Here is an 8,160-nt window from a genome sequence, read left to right on the forward strand (position 1 = left end):
ACAAATAAAGATACTAAAAGATTTGCCTTATGCAAGCCATAAATCTTATTTTTTTTATCAATATTTGGCACTTAAGGGTTATTGTTTTAAATAGTTTGAAACAGTTTTCGATTGGTTTAAAAGTATTTATTCAATTTATTTGAAAGGCAGAGAGACAGAGACAAAACAGAAATAAAGAAATTGTCCATCAGCTATTTCACTGCAAAAATTTCCCAAAAGGTTAGGTCTATAGGAAGTCAAAGCCACGAGCAGGAACACAGTGTCTCTCACCCAAGCACTCTGAGTCACACATGACATCTTAACTGTTATGCCAGACCCTGCTCTTGACACACAGTTTTGCAATGATTCTGTATACTTTCTTTCTCTAGTAGTCATGTATACTGAGATAAATAAAGAGCAAATGGTCACTTACATGGAAGAAGATAAATTCCTCACAGCTGTATTAATGCAGGTGGCATTCAATTTAAAACATCAAATATGCAATTTGTACATTGAGTTGTTAACCTGAAACGTTATTTGCTTCATTCTCAGGTAAAACATTGAAGTCATAAAAAAGTATGCCTGAATTATTATAGCTTCACAATTTGGTATGAATATTGAACGAATAACTAATTTTGGGGGGCTGTAATATTTCCACATTAGTTATAAGATGTTGAAAATATACTGTATATATATAAAATAATTTAGCTTTGTATTTCACACATAAGTAAGACATTAAAACAAGAAGCTAATAAAGAATAGAATGAAGAATACATTTTGATGACATATACATATGAGGCTATGAAGTTCTACTTCATGATCAAGTGGCAAGTAGAAACAGGAGACTTAGGCCGGCGCCACAGCTCAATAGGCTAATCCTCTGCCTGCGGTGCTGGTACCCTGGGTTCTAGTCTAGGTCAGGGCATCTGATTCTGTCCTGGTTGCTCCTCTTCCAGTCCAGCTCTCTGCTGTGGCCTGGGAATGCAGTGGAGGATGGCCCAGGTACTTGGGCCCTGCACCCGCATGGGAGACCAGGAGAAGCACCTGGTTCCTGGCTTTGGATCAGCGCAGTGTGCCGGCCACAGCAGCCATTGGGGGGGTGAACCAACGGAAAAGGAAGACCTTTCTCTCTGTTTCTCTCTCTCACTGTCCACTCTGCCTGTCAAAAAGAAAGAAAGAGAGAGAGAGAGAGAGAGAGAAAGAAAGAAAGAAAGAAAGAAAGAAAGAAAGAAAGAAAGAAAGAAAAGAAAGAAAGAAAGAAGAGACTCAGCAAAATGTTTAGCATGTCAGTATTCAGGAAATATTCACTCCAGAGCAAAAATAAGTAACAGAAGCATAGAACTCAAATTTGTCATAATATTTTTCAGGTTTTAAAATCTTTGCTTTATTTCAATATTTGAAGGATTAAATTACTCTAACATATTTAAGAAAGTAGGTTTGTATATTTTCTCATAGGTTTAAAGCATTATGCTACTTATTTCTCATGTGTTAGTGTAAATTTTAAAATATTTACTTGTATGTATTTATTAAATATTTTAAAGAGAGTAACAGAGAGACAGATGTGGAGGATAAGGAGAGAGAGAAATAAGATTTTTCATGTGTTGGTTCAGCTCACAAATGACTGCAACAATCAAGTCTGGGCTAGACCAATGTCAAGAACCTAATACTCCATCTCCTGCATGGGTGGCATGGGCCCAAGCACTTGAGCCATCTTCATCTGCCTCCCCATGTGCACTGGCCTGAAGCTGAATTGGATGTGGAGTAGCTGGGACTCAAACCTTTCCTGCAATACGGGATGTCCGCTTCACAAGCAGCAGCGTAATAGATCCACAATTCAGATGATGTATTTTTGCCATAGAGATAATTAAGAAAATATAAATGGAGAAGAATGTAAATAATACAAAGTAATAACAGCAAGTCTTTATGAGTTATTCACTTATAAATAACTTAGATTTAGATCTTCTCAGCCAATTTTTATAACAACCAATTACGTGGAAAATACTGAATCCCCCATTTCAGATAACCTGTTGAAGAGACATCTAAGGCACTAGCTCAAAAATGTTAGTGAACTTGTCACTAGCATGGGATAATAAATGCCGTGGAGATAATGGACTACAGACATTTGTCAGGATTGGAAAGTAGCTCAGTTGTGGCAACAGTCAGCATTATGTTTTAACATATGACACTACGTGGATTAGTTCCTCTTATTTAGAACTGTGGATTGTTTCTTATAAGAAGTATTGGTCCATTCAACTACACAGCAGGGCTTTTAACTTAGTATTTGATCATTATTGGCCTCTGCCTTCAGATCAGCGTGGTCCACCGGCCGCGGTGGCCACTGGAGGGTGAACCAACGGCAAAGGAAGACCTTTCTCTCTGTCTCTCTCTCTCACTGTCCACTCCGCCTGTCAAAAAAGAAAAATAATAATAAAGTAACTTGTGGTAACTTTAAAAAAAAGAAATTAAAGAAATTAAAATAATGCTGCATGTATATCAATTAGGTGAAAGCACTTCGATTAGAAATGTGAATAGTTGTATGGAGTACCTCTGTAACTATGTGAGTATTCCTTTTTGAAAATTTGTTTAAAAATGCAATTGACCTAAATATATTTTAGTACATGTGCTTTCATTACAATTTCCAATCATAAATTACCTTTACTTTTGAAAAGTTTTTAAATAAGTCCATTTACTACAATATTTATTTCATTTCTTTATCTCAAAATTTTGTCAATCATGTGTATTTGCCTGCATATGTTATTGTACCAAATTTTATGCATTTATTTCCTCTTAATTTTGAAGGATGGTAACTTAATAAACAAAAAATTTGGGTGAATTTTTAAAAATAAATCAATTGAACATTATATTTTTCCTGTGATGAATGTGAAAAATTAGCATGCACTATTTTTCCAGAACCTACTGGGATAGCCCTCAATATTTGCTAGTAAAGATCATAAATATGAATAACTTTACACAGCAACTCAAGATCTACACTCTTGCAAACCATATACAGAAAAATTTTTACTACAAGAAATAAACTTCTATATTGTATTCTATATTGTATTCCATGATATCCTAATTTTTATGTTAAACCTGGATTTGTTGTGAATTTGTAATTATTTGGGTGCTTCAACTTAAAGAGAACACTTATAGTATGTTTTTTCATATTTCTGTAATTTTTAGAAAATAAACTATATACATATATATGTTAAATTGATATATTTTGTGTATAATTAATATATAAATAAGCACATGAAAGAGATACTGCACTCTCATATATGAGAGTTTGGATGTTATATCATTTACTGTCTAGCTATAAATATTGCTTCATTGAATTACATCCTGTACATTACAGTATACCCTTCTTTCCAAACATTAAAAACACCATAATACAAAATAGTATAATATTTAGGAACAAATTTACCAAAGAGAACATATTTTTTTACTCAGAAAACTGAAATTATTAAAATAATTTTTTATCTAAGTCATTGATAATTCATCTCATATTCATGAATCAGAAGATAAAGCCACATGAAAGTGACAATTCTTCAAAATTGATCTGCATATACAACACTATCCACATAAAATGCCATCTAATTGATGACCTAAGATATCTATCTCATTATTTAAAAAGTAAGCAGAAACTAAAATGTATGACTCAAAGCATAAAGTTTCTCAAATAAAACAGATTTGAGGCTTTGAAGAATGCAATGGTTTCTGAGAGATGACAACAAAAGAACAAAGACTACATCAAGTAGATTTCATAACCTTTTTTTTTTTTTTAGATTTTACTTCAAAGGACAACAATAAGAAGATTAAACCAAGAACTAAATATGAATTTTATTATAAAGCATGCTGCTGATTTGGCACTAGAAACTACAATATATAAAGGTTCATGCAATTGGAAAGAAATATCATAATTCAAAAAATCATATTATTGACAAAGCCATTTCTGTAAAGAAGATATACAAAATGACAAATTGTCACATGAAGAGATGCTTAACATAATTTGCTGTCAGGGAAATGCACATCAATGCCAAAATCAGTTCCCATTTCACATCCACTAAGACAACTAATTACAATCAAAAAAGAGATAATCACAAGTGAATTTATTGGCCTACATTTGGGCAAGCTGCCATATTCTATAATTTCAACTGTATTTTTCTTGTGCTACTTTTAAATACTAAGTGAAAAATTAAATAAAACAATGCATTCATATATGATGAAATAGATTATATGTGCATTAAGAAGTTCATTCAACTTGACATTTTTTAGATTCCAATAGTTTTCATTCAATCTTATAAATTGTTTTATTGAATCATATTAATCTCTCCCAGAAGTCAGTAAATGCAATCAAAACATAGAATTGTAATTATTGTTATAATGATACATACTCATAAACTCTTTCGTTTTCTTTGTAATTCAGTGCAAACATCAAATTATTGTAATCAGAATATGCTTGGGAGATGCAAAATTGAAATGAGCATGTAATGAGATTTTAAAGAAACATTTAGAAAATGCATATAAGGTTGTTGTTATCAATTTAGAATACATGAGGTAATACATTGTCTTTGGTGTCTTAACTAAAATATTTACTTATTACTTATATTATTAATAATTGAACTCCATAGACTGTGGCATTAGATTCTCTCCTATGCTTATTTTCTTTATGAAGTCTTCTATTGGTAGAGAGACACAGTCAAGATAATAATACATTGATGCTTTCAATTGTAGTTGCAGGCTGACAACTGCAAAGAATGGAGGTGATTGGGTTTTAGGGTTAAGACTTTGGGTAGGGCAAGCAGGATGCAAGGAGCTGCAACTGTTCTAATTTGTTTGGGGTCCGACTGAAAGAAATGCTAGACAATGTGAAAATGACTCTGTGGGAAGAAGAAGAGAAAACAGAGACACTGCTTCAGCCACCCATGTAGCCCAGCCAGCAGCCAGCTGTGAGCCACCATCTTATCATTTCAAGAAAGGGATGAGTACAACAGATGGGGAAACATCAATGTAGGGACACAGGAGACATGAACAGTAAAGGAACATGACACCTCCAAAAGAACAAGATAATCCTTCAGAATTAGATCCTGTACTGAAGGAAATTTATGAAATGATAGATATGGAATTCAAAATAATTATTCTACGACAACTCAATGAGATGCAAGAGAATGCAGGTAGAGATTAAAGAAATTCATATGGAGACACAGGAGATCATGAATAGCTAAAGAAATTTAGTACAACAAAAACAAAGCTGGAGGCATCACAATACCAGATTTCAGGACATACTACAGGGCAGTTGTAATCAAAACAGCATGGTACTGGTACAGAAACAGATGGATAGACCAATGGAACAGAATTGAAACACCAGAAATCAACCCAAACATCTACAGCCAACTTATATTTGATCAAGGATCTAAAACCAATCCCTGGAGTAAGGACAGTCTATTCAATAAATGGTGCTGGGAAAACTGGATTTCCACGTGCAGAAGCATGAAGCAAGACCCCTACCTTACACCTTACACAAAAATCCACTCAACATGGATTAAAGACCTCAATCTAGGACCCGACACCATCAAATTATTAGAGAACATTGGAGAAATACTGCAAGATATTGGCACGAGCAAAGACTTCTTGGAAAAGACCTCAGAGGCCCAGGCAGTCAGAGCCAAAATTAACTATTGGGATTGCATCAAATTGAGAAGTTTCTGTACTGCAAAAGAAACTGTCAGGAAAGTGAAGAGGCAACCAACACAATGGGAAAAATATTTGCAAACTATGCAACTGATAAAGGAATAATAACCAGAATCTACAATGAGATCAAGAAACTCCACAACAATAAAACAAACAACCCACTCAAGAGATGGGCCAAGGACCTCAATAGACATTTTTCAAAAGAGGAAAACCAAATGGCCAACAGGCACATGAAAAAATGTTCAAGATCACTAGCAATCAGGGAAATGCAAATCAAAACCACAATGAGGTTTCACCTCACCCCAGTTAGAATGGCTCACATACAGAAATCTACCAACAACAGATGCCGGCAAGGATGTGGGGAAAAAGGAACACTAACCCACTGTTGGTGGGAATGCAAACTGGTTAAGCCACAATGGAAGTCAGTCTGGAGATTCCTTAGAAACCTGAATATAATCCTACCATACAACGGAGCCATCCCACTCGTTGGAATTTACACAAAGGAAATGAAATTGGCAAACAAAAAAGCTGCTGCACCTTAATGTTTATTGTAGCTCAAATCACAATAGCTAAGACCTGGAACCAACCCAAATGCCCATCAACATTGGACTGGATAAAGAAATTATTGGACATGTACGCTATGGAATACTATACAGCAGGAAAAAAAATGAAATCCTGTCGTTTGCAACAAAATGGAGGAATCTGGAAAACATCATGTTGAGTGAATTAAGCCCGTCCCAAAGGGACGTATATTATATGTTCTCCCAGATCAGTGACAACTGACCAACCACAAAAAAGGAAACCGTTTCAAGTGAAAGGGACACTATGAGAAACAGTGACTTGATCAGCCATTGTCCTGACTGTTGATGTACAATTTAATACTTTATCCCTTTTAGTATTATTTGTTCTAGTTAATATTAGAACATAAGTTCTTTTTTTTAACTTTTATTTAATGAATATAAATTTCCAAAGTACGCTCTATGGATTACAATGGCTTCCCCCACATACCGTCCCTCCCACCCACTACCCTCCCCTTTCCCACTCCCTCTCCCCTTCCATTCACATCAAGATTCATTTACGATTATCTTAATATACAGAAGATAAGCTTAGTATACATTAAGTAAGGATTTCAACAGTTTGCTCCCACACAGAAACATAAAGTGAAAAATAATAGATGATTTTTTTAAATGATGATGAAATCAGATCAGACCTATTGTCATGTTTAATCCCAGTGAGAGTCAAGTTGGGAATTGATAATTTTTTTTTTTTTACAGAGGATCAGTTTAGTATACATTAAGTAAAGATTTCAACAGTTTGCATCCCCATAAAAACACAAAGTGAAATATATTGTTTGAGTACTCGTTATAGCATTAAATCTCAATACACAGCACATTAAGGACAGAGATCCTACATGAGGACTAAGTGCACAGTGACTACTGTTGTGGACTTTACCAATTGACACTCCTGTCTATGGCATCAGTAGTCTCCCTATGCTCCAGTCATGAGTTTCCAAGGCTATGGAAGCCCTCTGAGTTCTCCAATTCTTATCTTGTTTAGACAAGGTCATAGTCAAAGTGGAGGTTCTCTCCTCCCTTCAGAGAAAGGTACCTCCTTCTTTGAAGACCTGTTTTTTCCACTGGGATCTCACTCACAGAGATCTTTTGCCAGAGTGTCTTGGCTTTCCATGCCTGAAATACTCTCATGGGCTTTTCAGCCAGATCCAAATGCCTTTAGGGCTGATTCTGAGGCCAGAGTGCTATTTAGGACATCTGCCATTCTATGAGTCTGCTGAGTATCTCACTTCCCATGTTGGATCACTCTCCCCTTTATTTATTCTATCGGTTAGTGTTAGCAGGTACTAGACTTGTTTATGTGCTCCCTTTGACGCTTAGTCCTTTCATTATGATCAATTGTGAACTGAAATTGATCACTTGGAATAGTGAGATGGCATTGGTACATGCCACCTTGATGGGATTGAATTGGAATCCCCTGGTATGTTTCTAACTCTACCATTTGGGGCAAGTCAGCTTGAGCATGGCCCAAATTATACATCTCTTCCCTCTCTTATTCCCACTCTTATGTTTAACAGGGATCACATTTCAGTTAATTTTTAACACTTAAGAATAACTGTGCATTAATTACAGAATTAAACCAGTCATATTAAGTAGAACAGACAAAAAAACTACTAAGAGGGATAATGTATTAAGTTGTTCATTAACAGTCAGGGCTATGCTGATCAAGTCACCATTTCCCCTAGTGTCCGTTTCACTTCAGGAGGTTTCCTTTTTGGTGTTCAGTCAGTTGTCACTGATCAGGGAGAACATATGGTATTTGTCCCTTTGGGACTGGCTTATTTCACTCCGCATGATGTGTTCCAGATTCCTCCATTTTGTTGCAAATGAATGGATTTCGTTGTTTCTTACTGCGGTATAGTATTCTAAAGAGTACATATCCCATAATTTCTTTATCCAGTCTACCATTGATGGGCATTTA

Source organism: Oryctolagus cuniculus, chromosome 9 (genome assembly GCF_964237555.1).
Source record: "Oryctolagus cuniculus chromosome 9, mOryCun1.1, whole genome shotgun sequence".
NCBI lineage: Eukaryota > Metazoa > Chordata > Mammalia > Lagomorpha > Leporidae > Oryctolagus > Oryctolagus cuniculus.